The sequence below is a fragment of the Convolutriloba macropyga genome, chromosome 11 (genome assembly GCF_964194025.1).
Source record: "Convolutriloba macropyga chromosome 11, txConMacr16.3, whole genome shotgun sequence".
NCBI lineage: Eukaryota > Metazoa > Xenacoelomorpha > Acoela > Convolutidae > Convolutriloba > Convolutriloba macropyga.
Genome location: NC_134478.1, coordinates 36286208 through 36313199, shown reverse-complemented (window position 1 = coordinate 36313199; position 26992 = coordinate 36286208). Strand labels below are relative to the sequence as shown.

Below are 26992 nucleotides of genomic sequence, written 5' to 3'. Positions count from 1 at the left end.
ATAAAACTTTCGTTTCGTTAATTATTGCAAAAAAAAGATAGACGAGAAAATAAATTCAAGAAAAATGCACTATAAAGGAGCTGCCTCAAAAATTGGACTCGGTCTGATCACAAATGATTTGGATCGCTCAAAGTTCTGGAAAATTTTCTTTAAATTGTCTGGGCCAGGGTAGCCCAGTTTAAATTGCTTGTGTTTTAGAATGCAAATTTCTTTTCACTGATAGCAAAGAATTTTTTTTCTTTAAGTTTTCATGCAAGCAGTATTTTTTTTAGTTATACATTAATTTTTTGAATTCGTTTTCTGACTGGCTTTGCTGTGTCTCAATGTTAAAGATTTTTCCAGCTACAAGATTGTATAGGAGACGTTTTTCCTTTTGTCTTTTGCTCTGAAAAAATATAGAATGTTTTTTTTAAAATATTTTAATGCTTATTTATTATATTTGCCAAAATTAAAATCACTTTATAGCAAGACCAAACTCTCTTCCTGTTTGAGAATGTAGCTTGCATTAAAACTTTTAACAACGTTTTAAGGTCTTTCAGTTGAACAGATGTGAAATTTAAGCGGCCATATGAATTTTCTCTGTACCTTGTACAAAATATTAAACTAAAAACGAACTAATTTGACTTAAATGTTGCGATAGAAATCCAAGTTTCGCTTCTCAATACAAATGAAAATTTACGTAAAACATTGTTGCATGATCTCACGCACTTATGCATCCCGAAGAAATAAAGTTATTAATTTACAGTTTGAATCATAGCTCGAAAACACAGTTTTTTTTAAAAGAAAAATCATTTTTTCGACCCTATAATCAAACTTTCCTATGATGACTTTATTGGAAGCTGGAAATCATACAATTTGGCAGTATAAAGTATAAATACTGAAAATTTCTAATTATAAATTGCGCCATATATGAAAAATTATTCACCATAAAAAAGATCACATTTGGTATAGCCAATTAGTTCATTCATTTGTTGCCATACGAGTAGATAACACTTTCCTGTATAACTTCGTAACAATCGAAACTTAGTAACAATAAAAAGATCAAAGAACATAATTTTTAGGGATTCTTATGGACCATTTACGCTCTGTTTTATGGGACGAAAGGATGATCATTTCGAGTCTTTGAAAACCTCTAAACAAATGGATGCGAACTTTAGCAGTCCATGATTTTTTAAAAAGTTAGTTTTAAAAACGTTTTCCGAAGCTGCAAAATGAAAAAGAAAAAATTGGTTTTAGGAAGTATGTTGAAGTAGATTAAACTATACATTATGAAACACATTATCGAGTGGAAGCGTCTTAAGTCTATTTCCTAATGTCATCCGTATCAGCGCCTCAGTTTCAAATTGCACAAGGGGAATGTAGAGTATAAGAGGAATTTACAAGATCATCAACATAGTAGTTAAAAAAAGAGTCCACGTATGGTATACGTGGGCCAAAGAATTTTTGAAATATGAGCTGGGAAGTTGTTTATTTTCGCTGTAAAAACCTTGAATATTTTAGCGAAGTTAACGAGAACTCAAAACATATTCACCACTAAAATATCGGCCAAATCACCTCTTATCTTACATGATTCTATCGTATTCAGTGCCAATTTTACAAATTTTGCTGTGAATGTGGCTGACACATCGGCCTGGGTAATCAATGGTCGCAACAAGTTCACTTACTACCCAACTCGAAGGACTGTGTGATATTCTCGCCAACAGTGGGCACATAATCTTCCGGGAACTTTCCACCTGTCATCCGTCTCATGATACTCGTTTTTCCCACTTTCTGGTCCCCCAATAGTGCCACCTTGTAGGCTCCTATCCTGGACAGGTCCTGTGATATGGAGAGACCCTCAACTGATGGCACGCACAATGTCGTCATAATGATGATGATGTAATTTGGTGATATAAATATTACGTAATATGATATAACGGAAGCAGCGAAGCAACGTAATCTTAGTGACTTTATTTCAACAATGTTTTGTTTTAATTGAGCACAAATTTGAGGCGGTGAAGGATTTAAAGTAAAAGTAGGAATAGCGGGGGTGATTAAACTAGAAAATAAAAATAATTGCAAGAATTTATAAGGAGTATAGGAAAAAATTATGCGTGGAAAATCTTAGAAAAGATGCGACACTATATAAGCGCTAAAAGGATATTGTATAATGTATGAATACTTTTTCCGTTGAGAAACACGTAAATAATTGGTCTGGCGTGTGTGTTGACTTGTGCAAGTTAATTTTCAGGTCATTTTCCTCTGAGAATGTGACCCACTCTTTGACAAGGTACAAGTAAGGGTTGCGTAATGGATGGTCATAGATAGAAATGGAATGAAAGTGTACTTTGAATTTCAGGGGATAATAGAATGAAGCCTAAATAATCCAAACAAGTGTATTATTGTGAGTGAGATAGGGAATGGTTGAAAGGAAGGAAGAAGAGGAAAATAATGGGGTGATGAGAGGGGTAAGCGTTGCAAATACTGTTAGTATTTTCCTTCCGAAACGTGCAGATCAATTATTAATAAATCCCAATCGATTTAGCTGACATGCGATATTTATGAAGCCTTGAAAGTGTATGGCACTTGTAGCTTATTCATTTATTCAGGGGGTAGAAATACCACACACACACAGCACACACAATGTTTCCTATAATTGCATCGCACCATTAACACAAGAATCTTTTTTCACACCAATCACTCAATTTCGCTCTACTATTTTTTACTCTTTTTATTTTTGAATTATTCTCGTATTCACTGCGCAAGATGTATATCAATTTGAGATGTGAATGAAAGTATGTGAATAACTTTCACGGATTCATTCCTTGATGATTTGGGAAAGGGGGAAGTAGGCGGGGAGGGCTTTTACCACTGGCTGTTTGTAGTTTCGCTTTTATAGTTTCACTTATTGATGAATAAAGCTCAGAATGCTGCTAGGAATATTGGCCAACGGGCGTTTAGCCGACAGGGAAAAATTAGCCTACGTCCCAATTAGCCGACGTGTCCCAACTCTGATTGGTCGGCAAGCCTGATTGGTCAAAATATCACTGGTCCGTCCAAACATTACAATTGGTGTCCAATGGGATAGTCAGTTTAGATAATTTTTGCTTCTCGGCTAAACCCCCTGTCGGCTAACTCGGCAATCGTCGCAGAATAGCTGCAATATTCAATTCAACTACTTCCGAATAAATCTTTTCGTTAAAATGAGCCCGAATGTCTTCACGACTAAGCGTTGGGGAGGGGGAGGAGATGAGAGTGAAAATCTGATATGCGTGAATAATTATTCCTACAGTTGAGAAACCTATTGAAAAACCATTACGCAATTACTCAAATAATTTAAGCGCAATAATGATTTGTGCAAGCGTGCGGCACAAAAGCGCGTTTTATATTAGGTGAAGAAATTATTATAAAGATGAGAAGAGTATACTGGTGTAAAGATGGAATAATAATAACGAATGTTATTGCAGTTGCAGCAGTGTGCTATTATTGTTAATAGTACAAGACACGAGCTGAGATGACAATGAATGCATGCCATCGGCTCTTCTCTTCCCGACTGTGGTGGCAATGTTGGGAATGTTGAGAAAATAAGCGGAAAAGAAAACTCGATACTCTTCCTGTAATTATGCATGTAAATTCTGAGGTAATTATGCTAAAGTCATACTTATGGCCAGATTAAAAGAAGGGAGGAAAAGTATGGAACTCAGACACAATAATGCAGTTGTGATATATTGGAAAAGTAGATACTATGGAAAGATATTGGGAAAGATAGGAAAGAAAGCGAGAGTGAGGGGAGAAAAGCTTTTGGAGTGGTTCGTTCTTTGATGATGATATTAATCATTTGATATTCCACAATCACATCCGCTCCGAGAATCTGCCGGATTTCTCTTCTCTTTGACTTCAGAGCTCTCTCTCTCAAACTGATTAAAAGCAGGATACAAGGAATGTATAGAAATGCCCTCCCCCTACTGAAAAAACCGTCGAGTTACTTTAAGCAAACCTCTCATATTATTACTCCCGTCCGTTTTTCTTTTACTAAGGTTTTCAGATAAAAAGAAAAATTACAACACAAATTCAGGCTAATTGACGAAAAACAGGAAAACTTTGCCAAATTTGAATTTTAGAAACGTTCGAGAAAACAATTTGTGCAAATTTGATTACGAGTAAGTAACTCAACCGACCGTCAAGTTGCTCATTTATATAGTATATAGTCTATTGAACGCAAAAGGAACTGCTAAATTTTAACAATTTGTGGTCTGTATGTTTCAAATCAGCTGAAAAGTTATCTAATTCTCACCGGTCAAGAGCTTAGAAAAAAGTAAATATGTTAGTAGAAACATCGTTAGATTAGAAAAGAATATTTAGTCGCACAACATTTGACCTCTGCTCTGAAGAAAGGTTCTGAAGATATGAATTGTGGGAACATGTATTGCTATTTGATTTTGTTGTGTTGATCCAATAAAAAACTAGCTACCAAAATCCCATTTGTCTATGCAGCATTTGCTTTATATAAGCGGTAACTTAGAAAATTTAAAATTAATCAAATATACAGATGGAAAAAAATGATAAAGCTAAACGTAGATTTTTATAATATAAGTGGGACATACAATGGAGTTCAATTATTGTTTAACAATAAAGATTAATTTTATATATATATATATATGTGTGTGTGTGTGTGTGTGTGTGTGTGTGTGTGTGCGTGTGTGTGTGTGTGTGTGTGTGTATGTGTGTGTGTGTGTGTGTGTGTGTGTGTGTGTGTGTGTGTGTGTGTGTGTGTGTGTGTGTGTGTGTGTGTGTGTGTGTGTGTGTGTGTGTGTATTAGGAATAGGAAGTTGATAAAGCTCACAGTAAGTAAATGTTGGGCTCAAAAAGTTAAGAGCACCAATATTGACATAAAAGCCTGGTTTTTATTCAAAATCATACATAATTTTATAAAAATGACTTTTAAAATCTTATTTTGACAAAAAATCTACAAAATTCCTGTTCAAAAATAAACTCTCGAAACATTTAGATTTTGCTGTAGGCTCAACTTTTCCTACAAAATCGTCAGCGGCTCATTGAATTGTCAAATGTTTCAATAAAATAATGTAATTGCAAAAAAAGTTAAGAGGCTTGCTAAATTTAGAATAAGTAAAGCACAAAAGACCAAAATTAGACCAAGATCCTTCATAAACCAAAAACCTCCTCAAAGCCTTCAACCAAACACGATCTTGAATTTTATGCATGTCTGTGCCAACCAAATGTGATTTCCTTGTGGTTCCCGTTTTGGTTGAGAGTTGTCTCCCCTTTGTTGGTTTTTTAACAAGGAAACTCAGGCAAACTTTTAATAAAAGTTGCTACAAAGATTAGTTTTAAAAAATAATTGCCTTGACTACACAACCAACTTCATTTGGGAAACAAATCTGGCACCAAATGTAAACTTTGCATTGATATTTTCTATTTTTAAAACAAAGAAAACTTCTTTCAAAGTTCAATTTTTCGCGGATTTCTATATTAAATTAGTTTTCAAAATGCTACTGACAAATTGAACAGTGAGAGCAAATAAAATCAATAAATCTGAGTGAGTTTTGATATGATCCTAGGAAAATTAAATCACAACAATTTATTCAACAATTTATACAGAATCCTACATTTAAAATCGCACTTATTGGCCATATTAGCCAGAAATACAGCCAGTTTTCGCCATTTAAAAAGTTTAAAATAATGATAATATCCTATTTTTTAACATAGACGACACCGATGACATCGGAGAATGAACATTCTTTGTTTATGTTTAACTGAAATTATACAGATCAAAAATTTTCCTACGTTAAGAAAAAAACAACTTCTTGTGTTGGATAAGGTTTCAGATCTGAAATCAAACTTAAAATTAAAAAACTGCAAAGATTTTTTCTAATTATTTTGACAAACTCTATTTGTATCTCTGACTAATGTTGCCGCTCCTAAAACTTTATAGAAAATGTCTAACATAAGTTTTCTATTGCATGATTTAGACTTTTCCCTTAAAAATTTAGCAGATTTTTGAGTCAAAAAATGAAAAATCTTTAATCTCGCACGAAAGATAATTTTGCAGAGCATCAACTGTTCAACTCTTCACACTGAAGACAAACTTATACTTTGAGGTCAAATTCAAATTTTCGCAAATTTTTGTATTTATTTCTTTTGTACAAAAAAAATACCCTGATTCGCCAACATATAAAAGTGATGTCGAAACATTAAATTTTTCTAACAACACTTTTAGCAATGATTGTGGTTTAAAAATATAGGTAGAATTTTTTGTAAATCCAATAGTCTGAAAACGAAGTGACTTAAACATTTGAAAGATTAATATTGGTACCTAAAACATAAAAAAAATATTAAAAAATTGAAAAAAGTAGAGAGCAGAAAGATGGGAGATGAAAACGTAACGAATAAATCTTTGCTCGTCATAGTGGCAAACTTTATCTATGACCCGGTAGTTAAAAATAAAAAATAGTCAATGCATAGAGGTTATCTCTGCAATTCATGATGGAGTAATTGTGGTATTACTTCTTCTAGCTCCAATATTATGAAAAAGTATTCTAATTCTTTGATATGAGAAGGTATGCGACAAATAAAGCAGATCCTGTTTTGTCCATTAAAATACATAGAAGAAAAAATAAACCTTTAATCTTTTTGAAAGATATCAAAAAACTGAAATCTGAATATGTTTTGAAACTACTGATTGCTAACAATTCTATTTGTAAATGTTCAAACTAAAATGACACTAAAATGGTTCAAACTTACACGTTAACAGACATTGAAGCTAAGTTCAAATCGAAGATCATAAAAGGCTGAGGAAAAGGTTTGAAAAATTTCAAATGAATGTGCAAAGCTCAGAGTCAACGATTTTCGATTTTTTTAGTGTACCCAGAACAAATGACAAATTTTAACCCTAAAATAAACCCTCTTTGACACTAGGTTGCTGAAAAAAAAAACGGAATTGTGAGTTATCTTAACCTTCATTTCAAATACCTTTAGTTAAATGTTTGAAAAATGAGGATTTTTAGCATTTTTGAGGCAACTCATTATGATTTTAAAAGGGTGGATGTAAAAAATTCCACAATGTGACAAATTTCGAATAAATTTTACCGAGTTTTTTTTCCTGGATTTACATTTCCTGTTTTTGAAAATAGCTTGATTCAATTTTTTCGTGAAATGGCGAAAAAAATGTAATGTTTATAGCTCCAATAAATTTACTGCTATGGTTTGATTAATCAGTGGTCGTCAAAGTCAGCGAAACTACCAGTTTTCTTTGCACTGCTACCTCAATGGTTACATAAGCTCATAATTTCAATCTTAGTTTAGAGAAATTTCAATTGACTAAAAAAAATTTTTGCTTTGAATACTATTGAGTTTTTATTTTTTTGTCAAATTTCATTCCGTTTTTTATGGCTTTGATTGGAAATTGCGGGAAGCGGTTATTAAAAGTTGGTTTCTTAGATTTTTTCTATTTTTTCTGATTCACTGACATATAGATGGTCACAAAAATTCTTTGTCGCCCTAGCTCAGAAATTGAGCTGAAGGCAAATGATAACCGCTGATTGCAAATATTATTTTTATATCGGTCTCATAACCTCATGAGAGCCTAAAGGACGCAAATAAAAAAAAAATTTCAAAATGATTTGAAATTAATTTTTATTACAATTCCATAACTTACGGAAAACAACGAAAAACCAAACGCTATATCGCAAAACCACCATTCTTGAAAAGTTATAGGAGACAAATTATAGGAGATGAGATTATAGTTGAGAATATAACATTACAAAAATATGCATTAAAATGTAAAAAATGTTGGACAACTAAAAAGTAGATCAAAAGAAATAGTTGCAAACGAGCTGTGATCTTTTCTGCAAATATTCAGAAGATGAAATGACCTATGAGTAAAGAATTGTTCATTGCATACACTCAAATTTAAAGGTGGTTTCAACTTCTGTATCTGAAAACACTGCAACCCTAGAACATTTTACTTAGAATTAGCATTAGTTACTGATTTTTAAGTTGCAGCCACTTTCATACAGGATACATTTGTTGGTACCAGTGGATGCATTCAATGCTGAAACTTTTGCAACAGTAAACTTATACCACTTCCTCATAACTATGCAAAGCTATTTGTTTCTTAACAAGGAAAAAATTTACAAATTCATTAAAAAAAGCAAATGCAAATTCAGTAGACGAAAAAAAGTAATAATCAAAAAACTGAACCTCAAAGTTTTTTGCGCAATTGATGAAACAAAAGCATTTTTAGAAGAAAAAAGTGGAGCCTAACAGATTTTAATAGTGTATGACAAAAAAAAACAAATTGAAGCTATTGCAAAACTCGCTACAAGATCTCTCATCTCACTGTTCAGATCCACAAAACCAATTCTTCTCAGTATTGCAGGATATAAAATTTACATGCAACTAGACTTATTCGTTTACTAAAAGCATAAACTCAATATTGCAAAATTTAAACAAAAAAAACTAATGGCACTTCTGCAATACAGCAATCCGCTAATTTGATTCTCACAGAAGACGTAAATGATTTTAAAAACATCGTATAAAATTGAGAAAAAGGGCAGAAGTTCGTATAAAATTGAGAAAAAGGGCAATCTCGTGTTTCAGAGCCCTACAGAAATAAAGCTCTGAGAACGCTAAGAAACACAATCTTAATTGAAAAATTGAACTCTGTTTTTAACTTAAAATCTCTAAATTGAGAAAATATGAAAACATTGAGTATCATATTCTGAACAAAATGTTAAAAAATTACATATCAAAACGAAGAAAAGCTTGCGCAATCTCAGAGACGCAGCATCTGTTATACAACCAATTGAGCGGTAAAGTGCAGAAAAAAATGGCAAAGCATGAATTTAAGATCAAATCAGTTACTATCAGAAGCAATGAAAAGATGTTGAGCAGTTGAAAAGAAACCAAATAATCAGCTTTCATCATGAATAGATAGAAAAGTTTGAAGAAAAATCTAACAAGCGCATATTTCAAATCGCTCATGCGCTCAGTAGAAATGAACGAAAATACACGGAAAACCTGACTTTTGTTGAAACCAATGCAATTATTGATTTTTTTGGTTTGTTTAGATAAATACTTCAGCCTTTTCGCTGAGAAGCTATCTTTCAAACTTTTGCATGAAAAAGGGAATTTTTAGCGATTGGTGGAAAGATTGGTTGAACAATTCTTTTGTTCGAAGAAGGAGCAACAGATCTGAGTAATGTTTGAACAATCCATTATTATCACCAAAAATAATTTTTCTGAGAAAGGCATTTTTATCACTTATTGCACGTCAGTTGAAAAACTTAAACTTTCCAAAAAAATAGATTTGGATTTAGAGAAACAATGGGCGATGGTAAAAGCAGCGAGTAAGCCAGTAGATACAATGAGCCTGACTTTTACTCAATGCCAGAAGAAAATAAGCACATTTTACATTATTTAGACAGCAATTGACGTCTTTGATATGTAAATATCTCTTCATAAATGTAAAAACTATAGAATACGAATTCCAATGTTTGATAAAGGTTCTTCCTAGAAAATTTGATCACACGTTTGTTTGAGACAGATTCTTATCAGGTTCTACGGTCGATTGAGGCCTAGCAATTATCACTAACTGATTATTTTTTCGGTACATTCGAGTTTTAGGTAGTCACCTCCATATAAAGAAATAATGTATTGACAAAGCAAGAAAAAATACAAGATCGACCTTTACGTTTGCCATTGTAAACTGTAAATTCTTTTCGAGGTCAGCTGACTAAAAATAAAAAAGAAAACTTGTTGATGGGCAATTTAAGATAAAATAGAATATAGAGCAAAATCTAACGCTACAATTTAATCAGAACCCAACAAACTCCTTTTCGATACATAAACAAGATTTGTTAGTGTTTACCATTAGAACGAAAATATGAGGCTTGAATTGATACCACGAGTCGAAAACAGAAGTTAATCTTGTAAGATCTTGCAAGATTCTTGCAAGATTCTTACAAGACGTTGTTAAATCTTACAATATTCTTACAAGATTCGTACAAGATTAACTTTTTCTTATGAGATTCTTACAAAATTAACTTTTTTTGCAAGATTATATTTTTTACAAGAATCTTAGAAGATTAATTTTTCTTTGCAAAATCTTGCAAGATTTTTTTAAAAATAACCTAGAAACCTAGTTAAAAAGCGCCCAACAATAACCGAAAAAGACCTATCCTACGTTGTGGGAACACATACCGACAAAAAACGTCTTGCGTCCTATCCTAAAAAGTAAAAATTTCTATAGTGTCTTGTAAGATCTTATAAGATTGACTTTTATTGCAAGAATCTTGCAAGATCTTACAAGAATAAATTCTGTTTCCAACTCGGGACACAAACTCAATTTTGTTTCTCTCCAATTGATTCTCTTTTTCGCTGAAAAATTTTACGAACATATCACAGATATTTACTGCAAAGGAACTTGTTCAATTATTAGGCAAAAAGATTTTTTTTTGCTTTTTCGCTAACTTTTTAAAACTAAATAACGTGGATTTGTCAAGTCACCTCAATCGGTTTGTTCAAAAAATCAACTAAAACTACGCTAATTTTTTTTTGCTTTAAGAATTTTGTTTTCTGTCTATCCATCGCTGAACCACTTTTAATCAGTTCGTGTGGTTGTTTATGATGACAGTCTCACAATTCATGGGGAAACAAGAAGGACGTGATAATAGAAATTAGATTTTTTTCTCGTTCTGCGCATGTCTAATTTTCTGATGTCTTACCAATAATGACTCGTTTCTATATGTTTCTTCTTACATAGCGTCGGCAACACCAAACTTCTATTTCTCGAGAAAACAAGTCTTCCAAATAATTGCACCTGAGCTAGCGTTATGAAATTTATCTTGTAATGTCACTTTTTTGCGTAATCGCGCTGAAACAGATAATCAATCTGAGTCCTCTGTGTATTTTGAACCTCGAACATGACTGTTGCAAATTTAATTGTAGCTGTCTTTGTTTAAAAATTCCTGAACAACTTCGATTTCACTCCAGCTTCTCGTTTTAGCTTGCTATTTAAAGCAGAGAGAAATTTTTTTGAACTTGCACCCAATGCAGTTTACGGCAAAATCACGCGGTAATGATGTTTGCTAAAGTTGTAGTAGTATTGTTTCAATGTTTTGCCAAACCAATACTACTACTACGTGTACAGATAACATTTACGCGTGAATTTGTCGCAAACCAGATTGGCTACAAGTTCAAAAAAAATTTTCTCCCACTTTTCAATAGCAAGCTGGAATGAGAAGCTTCCTCATATCTTATCAATAGTGACCCGTTCTAAAAATCTCATCTTACATAACATCAGCAACAACAAGCTTTTATTTCTCGAGAAAACATAATATGCAAATAAATGAACTCCAGCGAGCGTTACGAATGTTCTATCGTATTTCATTGTTTTTGCGTAATTGCGCTGACGGAGATCATCAATCTGAATCCTCTATCTATTCTGCACCGCAAGCTTGAGTATAACCAATTCGCTTGTAAAATTCTTCTTTTAACCACTCCGGAACACCATCGTTTAGATTTCGCTTCAGATTCTTATTCCAGCTTGCGATTAAAATTCGGGAGAAATTTTTTTTGAACCTGTAGCCAATGTGGCTCTATAGCCAAGTGCACACGAAAATGTTATTTGTACACGTAGTATAAGTATTGGTTTGGCGATATTAATAAACCATTACTACTACAACTTTTGCAAACAACATTACCGTGTGAATTTGTCGCAAACCGCATCTGGGGCAAGTTCAAAAAAAATTTCTCTCTGTTTTCAATAGCAAGATAAAATGAGAAGCTGGAGCGAAATCGAAATTGATCGGGAACTCTTAAACGAAGATAGCTACAAGCAAATTTGCAACAGTCATGTTCTAGGTTCAAAATACATAGAGGACTAAAATTGATTATCTGTGTCAGCGCAATTACGTAAAAACAATGACACCACAAGACAAATTTCGTAACGTTAGCTCAGCTTCAATTATTTGGAAGACTTGTTTTCTCGAGAAATAAAAGTTTGTTGTTGCCGACGCTATGTAAGAAAAAAATTATAGAAACGAGTCATTATTGGGAAGATATCAGAAAACTAGAATTGCGCAGGATGATAAAATAATCTAATTTCTAATATCACGTCCTTTTTGTTTCCACGTGAATTGTGACACTGTCATCATAAACGGCTGCATCAACTGAAAAAAAGTGATCCTACATTGAGTGGGCAAAAAACCTTCAAAGCAACAAACAGTCAGTGTTTTGGTCCTTGTTTTTCGAACAAATTGATTGAGATAGCTCAACACATCACCACTTTTGAGTTCTAAAAAATTAGAAAAATTGCGAGAAAAATTCTTTATTCTGGCCAATAATTTTAGAAGCTGTTGGGCAGTAATTAGCCGTTACTTCGTTATTTGTTCACAAAAATTTTTCAGCAATAAAATAGTGGTTACTGTTACCGGTCTCATTTTAAAACATGATAAATATATTACAGGCAAAATTGTTCTGTTTGTTCTGCGCGTTAATTTCACCTGTTACTGTGTCTTATTTTTGGTAATGGAACAATTTTAAAGAAATTTCCAAAAAAGTAACATCCGTAACGTATAACGTTAGCTGAAACAAACTCTGCGGTGAAAAATTTTCTTTTAATGTGTGGGAGAGCAGCCTTAACAAACTGCTTACATAATTTGTTTTTCTTTGTGCTTGGTTCAACAGTTGATACTTTTCTCTGATTGGTCGAAAAAACGCTCATTTTCACTCTAAACAAGTATTCCCCTTTGGCAAAAGTGGATTGTTTTATGAAAAGATCATTTATTTTATATTCTACCACGACAAATTGCTCAAACTTTTGGTTGCGGTAGATTCATAATGAGTCCCAGGAGCCATTGAGGCATGGCCATTGCCCAGGGTTAGTAAATTTTTCAAAATTTATAGGGTCGTCATTTTCTATAAAAACAATTAGACCGAATGATTTATTTCGTCAATTTCAACTGATATACACAGCCCGTATTACAACGCAGTTATAGAATTTGCGGTGTATTCTTTGAAATTCTTCTAATGGTTGTACCGCTTTAACTTTACTTTTAGTGAGTTGAAAAATAATTGAACTTTTATATGAAGTACAATGACTGGCTATACCGAAGCCAAATACAGTTTCAACTAATTATTGAAACTAATTGACAAAAATGTTAGTCATAATTAATTTTTAGATTAAGTTTTTGTAGTTCCACCTGTTTAAAAGCTACTTACTGCATCAAGTTGAAATGCTGTATAGGTGCTGAAATTATTGGTCTTGTTTTGAATGAGTTTTTTGAATGAGAGGTTCAAAATTCTTCGATACTTTTTGATAATTTTGATATTTTTGAGCAATGCTAGTTTTTGACCAGGAAAGCTGGAAGTTTTATTATTGGGACTAATTGTGTACCAAGCAATGCAGCGGCAATATATGATATAGCAGTTGAACAGTTCACAAACGCTAACCACAAAAACAAGGTATCCTGGCAGATTTGATTGAAAGCACTGGAACGAACTCGGAGGTGTAAAACTTCCCTCTTTATAAGTGGGAGAGCAGCCATATTGCAAACTATAATAAATAATGTATGGTGCATTTACATGGCAGTTAGAGCAGAAAGGAAGATAGAGCAAACTGTAGTGCCAAAAAGAGGGTCGGTAGTCGCTTTTCTCGCTCGCCGAAAGCTCCTACCGACCCGCAATTCCCGGATTACATCAGACAATGCATGATAACAGGAATTTCCACTATCGCACTAAGAGTTATGTTACGTTTTCTGAACTGTAGATAGGCTTAGGTTAACTTGTTCACAATAATTCCGAAGTGTTTATGAAAGGGGGAGGGGGAGATATGTGCCAATGGGGGACTGTAGAAAAAGGTCTGAGTATTATTTTAAACCAAGCTGCATTGCAGGAGCACGTTATCAGACAGTAAATCTAAAGGCGTCTCGCGCTAGTTGAAATCTCTAATTATTTGCACGTGGGAGAGAAACAAGGGTTTCCTTGCTATAAAAAATCCATGTAGCAACCAAAGCATAATTGGTCTAATTGCTGTAGAAAATTGATATCTAGGCATTCTAATTTCACTCTTTTTCAAATTTTCAATTAAAATGAATCTATAATGTGCCAAAGCGTAGACGAATTAACAATTCTGAATTGACTTGAGAGCATTATCAGCATGCATCATGTTTCACAACATCCAATATTTCTCATTACAGTTTCTTTTTGGTAATAAAAGACAGCGAAAATTAGTATCCATATTTGAACAGAAAAATTCGGATTGGATACTTTGTCGAACATTCATTTACCTTCATTATTAAAAATGCTTTCAATATAGTTTGATTATAACACCCACATTGTGGTTTTTTAATCAAAAAAGTGAACTGAACCAAAATATGAACGCAAGACGTATGCAAAGATGACAGGAAAGTTAATGAAAATTACTTCTAAATTTTGAAAGATCAGAGACCCAGAGCTGCCCACAAAGTTGAACCATAAGCGGAACGCAGAAAAATGGAAGGAAAGAAACATAAGATACCTTGCTGTAATTATACAAGACTGGTTCTCAAAGACAGTAAAAACGAACTAGAAAAACCAAAAGTAAAGCTAAGAAAAACGTATTTTTGACACTTCAAAGCAAAAATTTTACTGATTACAAAAATTCAAAAAAATGCGATAATCATCATAGTTGTTTTTATCTTTTACTTTTAAGAGCCGATAAACAAAACCTATATATACATACCTATAAATTAACACATTTGTTTGTCAAATTGAAATCAAAATTTTTGTTCGAAAAATACATAGAAATTGTTAAGTATACAATAATTTGTTCAAAAATCAAAATCAAAGACGATTATGCTCGCAAACTAATGTGAACTGTTTATATGTCATAGATTTCTGATGTTAACTTCTTGAAAACAACGGGAAGTCCGGAATCTATTAGAAAAACTTCCAATTCGAAAGAAAGTTTTCAAAAGACAGAATAAAAAAATCAAAATTTGCATATTTTATACCCATGTATCCAAAGAGGCAAAATTTATATTAGCCAAAGCTTTCCTGTGGCAGAAATAGAGACAAAAAGATATTTGTTCTCAACTTAATACAAACAAGTTATTCTCATTTCAGAAAGTAATAACTTCCACTAAAAATGCTGATCACCAAAACTATTAGGAAAACAAAACTTCCTTAAGGAATGACATCGATTAATCGATAAAAACCCTTGAACCAAGGCAATCTCAAACTTCTCCAAAATTGTGCTCAGGAACTTCATTCATCGTTCTTTATAATTTTTTGATAACGAACAATGACTTTTCCTGCATGAACAAAAGAACACTTCTCATCAAACTAATATTACCAGAAGAAAAAACCCCATAAACTTGAAACCCTATGCTTTAAAAACTCAAAATTGTTAAAAAGGTTGAGAAGGTCCAGCACTAGAAACCTGCTGAACTAACTGACCCTCAGTTATTTTTGAAGTGTGCAATTCTCTCATAAAAGGTTTATAACATTTTGAGCGCAGAAATCAAAAAAGAGTCAAGCTAGATTCTTGTTAGATTGTGAGGGCACAAAACCGAAACTGTAATTTTCCAAGATTACCAGAAATGTTATAAAAAGCAAAGCTACAAAAAAAACTTCTAATTTTTTATAACCCCAGTCGGAATCAAATGGTTATCTTGCAAGATCTTGCAAGATTCTTGCAAGACGATGCATCGTCTTGCAAGAGCTTCTTGCAAGATCTTGCAAGATAGCCATCGTCTTGCTATAATCTTCCAAGATAACCACTCGACTTGGAAGAATCTTGCAAGGTAACCATTTTTAGCGGCAGAAAAACGTCCTACATCCTAGAAACCTAGTTTTAGACTGAAAACTCTTAAAAAGTTGAAATATTTAAATGTACACAGAGTCTGTGCATCGAAATAATTAATTTAATAACAAACATCACAAAAATTATTAAAATATAGCATCAGAAAAGGTGTTCTTCCATCTTCTTTTTGTCAATTCCTTTTTTCGATACTCTTGGTTTTTTCTTTCAAATTTCTTGATTTGCTGTTTTCTTGGGTTGAATGTCAAAGAGCTGACTAAAAACGAAAACTTTCTGACACGTCCCACTTGATATTTTTTTCTGGCATAGTAAACAACCTCTTAGGAAACGAATTTATGATTCAGACGGATCGTCAAAACTTGACAAAATAAAGCGATCCAAAAATTATCAATTTTGTTGAATTTAAAGCAAAGCAGCAAGCAATTGCATAAAATTCGTTTTGACTGGCTGACATTATTAAAAGATAAAACTGAAAACTTGATTTGAAAACAAATGCAACACTTTTTGCTAGTGAGTTATACTTAATCAAGCTTAAAAATCTGTGACTTGGATGATCAACCAAAGTAGACTTGGATGGATCAATCACTCTATTTTGCTGCAAGGAAAACTTAAGACCTCCTCTACATCTTTCAAACTCTCAAATAGTCCTATTCATGTTTGCTGAATACTTGGAAAATGAACGCAAACCATGAGGAATCTCAGAGTCGAAAGACAAACAATTACACCACTTTTAGATTTGAAAAATTTGATCGAATGCAATTTGTTGATTTCGATCCAAAACCATTCCTCATTTTTGAGTACTGAACACAAAGAGTGGAAAAACAAGCCACTTTTGATCGCAACAGAGCAACTGCATCAATATACGAGCGCGCAGAGGTCTCATTTGCGTGGACAGATGACTGTCAAAAATCGTAGTTGTCAAAAAATGCACTTTTTCCCATGCGAACTCTCAATTTGATAAACAATTAATTTCTCTAATAATTATTTGCGCTGTTAAATTAAGCAGTTGAACCTTCTTCATTGCCTAACGAGTTTCGAATGCTACTGTTCATAAAAGTTCATACTTGGTTGAATTTTACTTCTTGAGTTTCTTTTAGCCGCACTTATTACTGCACATTATTGAACCTGGGTAAAAATTTATTATTTCAAAGGTAGAATTTTTCAAAGATTAAGGTTGCACAGTAGGAAATTGGCCGAATCTTGAGAAAAAGCAAATTGCCCAGGTTGAAGTTTCTTTGATTTCAAACAACAACCATTTATGATTTCTTACTGTCCATACGTGATTTCTAAGTACGATCCTTATATGGAACCAAAGAAATCATATATAATCTTTGTATTATTACCAAGATTTCATACAAATCATATATAACCTGGAATGATTACTACGAATCATAATTGACCTAGTACGAAATCAAAGAAAATTGTAAGATGGATGACCCGGTTGATTTTTGAAGGATTGTTGACTTTTTCAAATTTTCAATTAAAATGAATCTATAATGTGCCAAAGCGTAGACGAATTAACAATTCTGAATTCACTTGAGAGCATTATCAGCATGCATCATGTTTCACAACATCCAATATTTCTCATTACAATTTCTTTTTGGTAATAAAAGTCAGCGAAAATTAGTATCCACATTTGAACAGAAAAATTCGGATTGGATACTTTGTCGAACATTCATTTACCTTCATTATTAAAAATGCTTTCAATATAGTTTGATTATAACACCCACATTGTGGTTTTTTAATCAAAAAAGTGAACTGAACCAAGATATGAACGCAAGACGTATGCAAAGATGACAGGAAAGTTAATGAAAATTACTTCTAAATTTTGAAAGATCAGAGACCCAGAGCTGCCCAAAAAGTTGAACCATAAGCGGAACGCAGAAAAATGGAAGGAAAGAAACATAAGATACCTTGCTAAAATTATACAAGACTGCGTCTCAAAGACAGTAAAAACGAACTAGAAAAACCAAAAGTAAAGCTAAGAAAAACGTATTTTTGACACTTCAAAGCAAAAATTTTACTGATTACAAAAATTCAAAAAAATGCGATAATCATCATAGTTGTTTTTATCTTTTACTTTTAAGAGCCGATAAACAAAACCTATATATACATACCTATAAATTAACACATTTGTTTGTCAAATTGAAATCAAAATTTTTGTTCGAAAAATACATAGAAATTGTTAAGTATACAATAATTTGTTCAAAAATCAAAATCAAAGACGATTATGCTCGCAAACTAATGTGAACTGTTTATATGTCATAGATTTCTGATGTTAACTTCTTGAAAACAACGGGAAGTCCGGAATCTATTAGAAAAACTTCCAATTCGAAAGAAAGTTTTCAAAAGACAGAATAAAAAAATCAAAATTTGCAAATTTTATACCGATGTATCCAATGAGGCAAAATTTATATTAGCCAAAGCTTTCCTGTGGCAGAAATAGAGACAAAAAGATATTTGTTCTCAACTTAATACAAACAAGTTATTCTCATTTCAGAAAGTAATAACTTCCATTAAAAATGCTGATCACCAAAACTATTAGGAAAACAAAACTTCCTTAAGGAATGACATCGATTAATCGATAAAAACCCTTGAACCAAGGCAATCTCAAACTTCTCCAAAATTGTGCTCAGGAACTTCATTCATCGTTCTTTATAATTTTTCGATAACGAACAAAGACTTTTCCTGCATGAACAAAAGAACACTTCTCATCAAACTAATATTACCAGAAGAAAAAACCCCATAAACTTGAAACCCCTATACTTTAAAAACTCAAAATTGTTAAAAAGGTTGAGAAGGTCCAGCACTAGAAACCTGCTGAACTAACTGACCCTCAGTTATTTTTGAAGTGTGCAATTCTCTCATAAAAGTTTTATAACATTTTGAGCGCAGAAATCAAAAAAGAGTCAAGCTAGATTCTTGTTAGATTGTGAGGGCACAAAACCGAAACTGTAATTTTCCAAGATTACCAGAAATGTTATAAAAAGCAAAGCTACAAAAAAAACATCTAATTTTTTATAACCCCAGTCGGAATCAAATGGTTATCTTGCAAGATCTTGCAAGATTCTTGCAAGACGATGCATCGTCTTGCAAGAGCTTCTTGCAAGATCTTGCAAGATAGCCATCGTCTTGCTAGAATCTTGCAAGATAACCACTCGACTTGGAAGAATCTTGCAAGGTAACCATTTTTAGCGGCAGAAAAACGTCCTACATCCTAGAAACCTAGTTTTAGACTGAAAACTCTTAAAAAGTTGAAATATTTAAATGTACACAGAGTCTGTGCATCGAAATAATTAATTTAATAACAAACATCACAAAAATTATTAAAATATAGCATCAGAAAAGGTGTTCTTCCATCTTCTTTTTGTCAATTCCTTTTTTCGATACTCTTGGTTTTTTCTTTCAAATTTCTTGATTTGCTGTTTTCTTGGGTTGAATGTCAAAGAGCTGACTAAAAACGAAAACTTTCTGACACGTCCCACTTGATATTTTTTTCTGGCATAGTAAACAACCTCTTAGGAAACGAATTTATGATTCAGACGGATCGTCAAAACTTGACAAAATAAAGCGATCCAAAAATTATCAATTTTGTTGAATTTAAAGCAAAGCAGCAAGCAATTGCATAAAATTCGTTTTGACTGGCTGACATTATTAAAAGATAAAACTGAAAACTTGATTTGAAAACAAATGCAACACTTTTTGCTAGTGAGTTATACTTAATCAAGCTTAAAAATCTGTGACTTGGATGATCAACCAAAGTAGACTTGGATGGATCAATCACTCTATTTTGCTGCAAGGAAAACTTAAGACCTCCTCTACATCTTTCAAACTCTCAATTACTCGTATTCATGTTTGCTGAATACTTGGAAAAGAGTCGAAAGACAAACAATTACACCACTTTTAGATTTGAAAAATTTGATCGAATGCAATTTGTTGATTTCGATCCAAAACCATTCCTCATTTTTGAGTACTGAACACAAAGAGTGGAAAAACAAGCCACTTTTGATCGCAACAGAGCAACTGCATCAATATACGAGCGCGCAGAGGTCTCATTTGCGTGGACAGATGACTGTCTAAAATCGTAGTTGTCAAAAAATGCACTTTTTCCCATGCGAACTCTCAATTTGATAAACAATTAATTTCTCTATTAATTATTTGCGCTGTTAAATTAAGCAGTTGAATCTTCTTCATTGCCTAACGAGTTTCGAATGCTACGCCACTGTTCATAAAAGTTCATACTTGGTTGAATTTTACTTTTTGAGTTGCTTAGCCGCACTTATTACTGCACATTATTGAACCTGGGTAAAAATTAATTATTTCAAAGGTAGAATTTTTCAAAGGTTAATGTCGCACAGTAGGAAATTGGCCGAATCTTGAGAAAAAGCAAATTGCCCAGGTTGAAGTTTCTTTGATTTCAAACAACAATCATATATGATTTCTTACTGTCCATACGTGATTTCTAAGTACGATCCTTATATGGAACCAAAGAAATCATATATAATCTTTGTATTATTTCCAAGATTTCATACAAATCATATATAACCTGGAATGATTACTACGAATCATAAATGACCTAGTACGAAATCAAAGAAAATTCTAAGATGGATGACCCGGGTGATTTTTGAAGGATGCTTTCCTTCATTTTTTAAGTGTTTGATTTTTAGTTATGAGCTTTTATTCGTTCATTGGTTTGTAGCTGAGGTTTTTTGCTGTGTTGCCAATTGGTAAGAAAAATTTCCTTATCAGAGAAATGTTTCCGTCTAAATCACTTCCATCAGTGATCGTTGAACTGCTGTTATTTCCAAAATTTATATCGAAAGCAAACACGCTTCTTTAAAAACTTTTGTCCCTCGATTAACCCAGGAGGATCAGTATTGTGGGTTCGCACAAAAAATTCTGGCCCAGCATATCCACTATCTTGACATAAATGTCTACCGAAAGAATAGGAGATCGGAAACTTCAAAAAAAAATTTCCTAAATTAACGGGGTTCTTTGAGTGAAAAGAAATTATTTTAAACTGAAACATTTAAGAATTAGTGGCATGCCGCAAGGGTCAGTGAGACCCGTCCTTAATAAGACCACGAGACAAGACAAACAACTAAATAAACAAAAACAATAAACAATAACTAGAGCTAAAATTAAGAATTTTTTCGTAGTAGCAATGTCAAAAAACAATCCGGTAAAAACTTGATCAAGAAGTGTCAATTGTCTTGCACTAGGGAGCACATGAGAGCTGTCTTTCATGAGTCTTGGTAACAGGTCTCCAAAAAAGGCGCATACTTCAGAAACCATTACATTAACAAGGAAGAAATTTCAAAAGTCTGGCATCCATTTTATTTTAACTGAACTACTAGGGAAACCAATGTGACCTGGCACTAGTGAGGCCAGACGATAAAGCAAAATAACAAAAAATACATGCAAATTATAAAAACTTACAAAAAATTTAGGAAAACACAATTTATGGAAGCCAGTAAACAAGTAGCTATTAACATGACTAGGAGGTTGGTTTGGGTCCACATTTGATGATCAATGGAACCACATATTAAAGGGGCTATTTCAAAAGGCAACAGAAAGAACCACATATATTGACCAGTAGCTCAAACCAACACAGTGTTGATGAAAGCACTTAGTTCTCAAGTCATATGACAGCAGATTACGGATTAGGCGGTTGCTAGTAGTAGTATTTTCAACTGCCCGAGCAGGCGTAATTTTTCTCTGTAATTAAAACTTGTTTAAATGTTGAGTCGCTGGTAAACAAATTCAATTCAATTCAGTCATAATATAAAACTAACATGGAGATTATGTTTGTTTCAACTGAAAATAAATGATTGACAAAAAAAACAAAAAGGCTATGTTTAAAAATATACTGTGATTTTGGAAAAAAAGCAAACTCAAAATCAGAAAAAAAAATTAGCTATCAATATCCACATGTCACATAATTTATGGTTACTTCAAAAAATCATAGTCTATAAAAACCATTACATATCAACTCTAAATTTCAAATCAATTCGCTTGTGACTCAATAAGAAACAAATGCAGCCAATAAGAATTAAGAATAAATCTTATGATAACAAAAATGACATTAGGTACACAAAAAATTTTAAATTTGAATAAAAATCAGTTAAAAATGATTAGATCCATGGAAACAATAAGCAATTCACTGAGAAAGATACAATTGTTCAAATGCTCTTTTTTCAACATCAACACCAAAAAAGACGGTTGCTATTGCATTTTTGAACAAGATTTCAATGTCATCAGAGTACCAAAAAAACACAAAAGTTAGGGAAATTAATAGTATTAAGGCCATAAAACCATTTGTTAAAACATAAAACAGCCCGATATGTTATTTTTATTTCATCCGAAAGAAGATGGAACCCGCTGTTTTTGCGACCGAGCTGGAAGATGACAAAAATCAGAATAAAAACCGAGCAAAATTCTAACATTGTTTTTTTATAAAGTTAAAACAGACGCTATATATTAACGAAACACACAAAGTAGGTCCCTTTTTTCCTCAATAGCACACCAATTGCATTTATGTTTGATTTGTTAATAGTCCATGTCATAAGTCTATGAAAAGAGCAACAAAATCACGCAAGCTCAAACATTCATAAAAATTACGAAAACACAGATTCGACGCCATAAATGTAATTCGCTATTCTCCGGAAAAAAGTTATATGTTCATTATTCCTATGGGAAAACAAAAGGAATCTGTCACTGATGCAACCTGGATATAAAACTTGCGCTGTCTCTAATTCACTTGGAGAAAAAATGTTGCAAAAGAAACAAATGCAGCCAATAAGAATGAAGAATAAATCTTGTGACAACAAAAAGGACATTAAGTACACAAAAAATTTTAAAAAATTGAATAAAAATCAGTTGAAAAATGACTAGATCAATGGAAACAATAAGCAATTCACTGAGAAAGATACAATTGTTCAAGTGCTCTTTTTTCAACATAAACACCAAAAAAGACGGTTGCTATTGCATTTTTGAACAAGAATTCAATGTCATCAGAGTACCAAAAAAACACAAAAGTTAGGGAAATTCATAGTATTAAGGCCATAAAACCATTTGTTAAAACATAAAACAGCCTGATATGTTATTTTTAATTCATCCGAAAGAAGATGGAACCCGCTGTTTTTGAGACCGAGCTGGAAGATGACAAAAATCAGAATAAAAACCGAACAAAATTCTAACATTGTTTTTTTAAAGAGTTAAAACAGACGCTATATATTAACGAAACACTCAAAGTAGGTCCCTTTTTTCCTCAATAGCAAACCAATTGCATTTATGTTTTATTTTTTATTAGTCCATGTCATAAGTCTATGAAAAGAGCAACAAAATCACGCAAGCTCAAACATTCATAAAAAATACGAAAACACAGATTCGACGCCATAAATGTAATTCGCTATTCTCCGAAAAAAAGTTATATGTTCATTAGTCCTATGCGAAGACAAAAGGAATCTGTCACTGATGCAACCTGGATATGAAACTTGCGCTGTCTCTAATTCACTTGGAGAAAAAATGTTGCAGAAGAAACAAATGCAGCCAATAAGAATTAAGAATGAATCTTGTGACAACAAAAAGGACATTAGGTACACAAAAAATTTTAAAACTGAATAAAAATCAGTTGAAAAATGATTAGATCCATGGAAACAATAAGCAATTCACTGAGAAAGATACAATTGTTCAAATGCTCTTTTTCAACATCAACACCAAAAAAGACGGTTGCTATTGCATTTTTGAACAAGAATTCAATGTCATCAGAGTACCAAAAAAACACAAAAGTTAGGGAAATTCATAGTATTAAGGCCATAAAACCATTTGTTAAAACATAAAACAGCCTGATATGTTGTTTTTAATTCATCCGAAAGAAGATGGGACCCGCTGTTTTTGAGACCGAGCTGGAAGATGACAAAAATCAGAATAAAAACCGAGCAAAATTCTAACATTGTTTTTTTAAAAAGTTAAAACAGACGCTATATATTAACGAAACACACAAAGTAGGTCCCTTTTTTCCTCAATAGCACACCAATTGCATTTATGTTTGATTTGTTATTAGTCCATGTCATAAGTCTATGAAAAGAGCAACAAAATCACGCAAGCTCAAACATTCATAAAAATTAAGAAGACACTGATTCGACGCCATAAATGTAATTCGCTATTCTCCGAAAAAAAAGTTATATGTTCATTAGTCCTATGGGAAAACAAAAGGAATCTGTCACTGATGCAACCTGGATATGAAACTTGCGCTGTCTCTAATTCACTTGGAGTAAAAATGTTGCAGAAGAAACAAATGCAGCCAATAAGAATTAAGAATAAATCTTGTGACAACAAAAAGGACATTAGGTACACAAAAAATTTTAAATCTGAATAAAAATCAGTTGAAAAATGATTAGATCCATGGAAACAATAAGCAATTCACTGAGAAAGATACAATTGTTCAAATGCTCTTTTTTCAACATCAACACCAAAAAAGACGGTTGCTATTGCATTTTTGAACAAGAATTCAATGTCATCAGAGTACCAAAAAAACACAAAAGTTAGGGAAATTCATAGTATTAAGGCCATAAAACCATTTGTTAAAACTTAAAACAGCCTGATATGTTGTTTTTAATTCATCCGAAAGAAGATGGGACCCGCTGTTTTTGAGACCGAGCTGGAAGATGACAAAAATCAGAATAAAAACCGAGCCAAATTCTAACATTGATTTTTTATAAAGTTAAAACAGACGCTATATATTAACGAAACACACAAAGTAGGTCCCTTTTTTCCTCAATAGCACACCAATTGCATTTATATTTGATTTGTTATTAGTCCATGTCATAAGTCTATGAAAAGAGCAACAAAACCACGCAAGCTCAAACATTCATAAAAATTAAGAAAACACTGATTCGACGCCATAAATGTAATTCGCTATTCTCCGAAAAAAAGTTATATGTTCATTAGTCCTATGGGAAAACAAAAGGAATCTGTCACTGATGCAACCTGGATATGAAACTTGCGCTGTCTCTAATTCACTTGGAGAAAAAAGAAACAAATGTTGCAAATGTTGCAAAAGAAACAAATGCAGCCAATAAGAATTAAGAATAAATCTTGTGACAACAAAAAGGACATTAGGTACACAAAAAATTTTAAAAAATTGAATAAAAATTAGTTGAAAAATGATTAGATCCATGGAAACAATAAGCAATTCACTGTGAAAGATACAATTGTTCAAGTGCTCTTTTTTCAACATCAACACCAAAAAAGACGGTTGCTATTGCATTTTTGAACAAGAATTCAATGTCATCAGAGTACCAAAAAAACACAAAAGTTAGGGAAATTCTTAGTATTAAGGCCATAAAACCATTTGTTAAAACATAAAACAGCCTGATATGTTATTTTTAATTCATCCGAAAGAAGATGGAACCCGCTGTTTTTGAGACCGAGCTGGAAGATGACAAAAATCAGAATAAAAACCGAGCAAAATTCTAACATTGTTTTTTTATAAAGTTAAAACAGACGCTATATATTAACGAAACACTCAAAGTAGGTCCCTTTTTTTCCTCAATAGCAAACCAATTGCATTCATGTTTTATTTGTTATTAGTCCATGTCATAAGTCTATGAAAAGAGCAACAAAATCACGCAAGCTCAAACATTCAAAAAATTACGAAAACACAGATTCGACGCCATAAATGTAGTTCGCTATTCTCCGAAAAAAAGTTATATGTTCATTAGTCCTATGGGAAAACAAAAGGAATCTGTCACTGATGCAACCTGGATATGAAACTTGCGCTGTCTCTAATTCACTTGGAGAAAAAATGTTGCAAAAGAAACAAATGCAGCCAATAAGAATTAAGAATAAATCTTGTGACAACGAAAAGGGCATTAGGTACACAAAAAATTTTAAAATTGAATAAAAATCAGTTGAAAAAGATTAGATCCATGGAAACAATAAGCAATTCACTGAAAAAGATACAATTGTTCAAATGCTCTTTTTTCAACATCAACACCAAAAAAGACGGTTGCTATTGCATTTTTGAAAAAGAATTCAATGTCATCAGAGTACCAAAAAAACACAAAAGTTAGGGAAATTCATAGTATTAAGGCCATAAAACAATTTGTTAAAACATAAAACAGCCTGATATGTTATTTTTAATTCATCCGAAAGAAGATGGAACCCGCTGTTTTTGAGACCGAGCTGGAAGATGACAAAAATAAGAATAAAAATCGAGCAAAATTCTAACATTGTTTTTTTATAAAGTTAAAACAGACGCTATATATTAACGAAACACTCAAAGTAGGTCCCTTTTTTTCCTCAATAGCAAACCAATTGCATTTATGTTTCATTTGTTATTAGTCCATGCCATAAGTCTATGAAAAGAGCAGCAAAATCACGCAAGCTCAATCATTCATAAAAATTACGAAAACACAGATTCGACGCCATAAATGTAATTCGCTATTCTCCGAAAAAAAATTATATGTTCATTAGTCCTATGGGAAAACAAAAGGAATCTGTCACTGATGCAACCTGGATATGAAACTTGCGCTGTCTCTAATTCACTTGGAGAAAAAATGTTGCAAAAGAAACAAATGCAGCCAATAAGAATTAAGAATAAATCTTGTGACAACAAAAAGGACACTAGGTACACAAAAAATTTTAAAATTGAATAAAAATCAGTTGAAAAATGATTAGATCCATGGAAACAATAATTAATTCACTGAGAAAGATACAATTGATCAAATGCTCTTTTTTCAACATCAACACCAAAAAAGACGGTTGCTATTGCATTTTTGAACAAGAATTCAATGTCAATAGAGTAGCAAAAAACACAAAAGTTAGGGAAATTCATAGTATTAAGGCCATAAAACCATTTGTCGAAACATAAAACAGCCTGATATGTTATTTTTAATTCATCCGAAAGAAGATGGAACCCGCCGTTATTGCGACCGAGCTGGAAGATGACAAAAGTTAGAATAAAAACCGAGCAAAGTTCTAACATTGTTTTTTTTAAAGTTAAAACAGACGCTATATATTAACGAAACACTCAAAGTAGGTCCCTTTTATCCTCAATAGCAAACCAATTGCATTTATGGTTTTTTTGTTATTAGTCCATGTCATAAGTCTATGAAAAGAGCAACAAAATCACGCAAGCTCAAACATTCATAAAAACTACGAAAACACAGATTCGACGCCATAAAT

At 32.6% G+C, this 26992-nt stretch overlaps 1 long non-coding RNA gene across 1 annotated transcript in view; it reads right to left on the bottom strand.

Annotated features, from left to right (window-relative positions):
- Positions 1-1666: 1666 nt before the first annotated feature.
- The window catches only part of LOC142349404 (uncharacterized), a 43922-nt gene continuing 18596 nt past the window's right edge, over positions 1667-26992 (bottom strand). The window contains exon 2 of the long non-coding RNA XR_012760823.1: positions 1667-2629. This is a non-coding gene — a long non-coding RNA (uncharacterized LOC142349404). The remainder of the gene's footprint in view (positions 2630-26992) is intronic.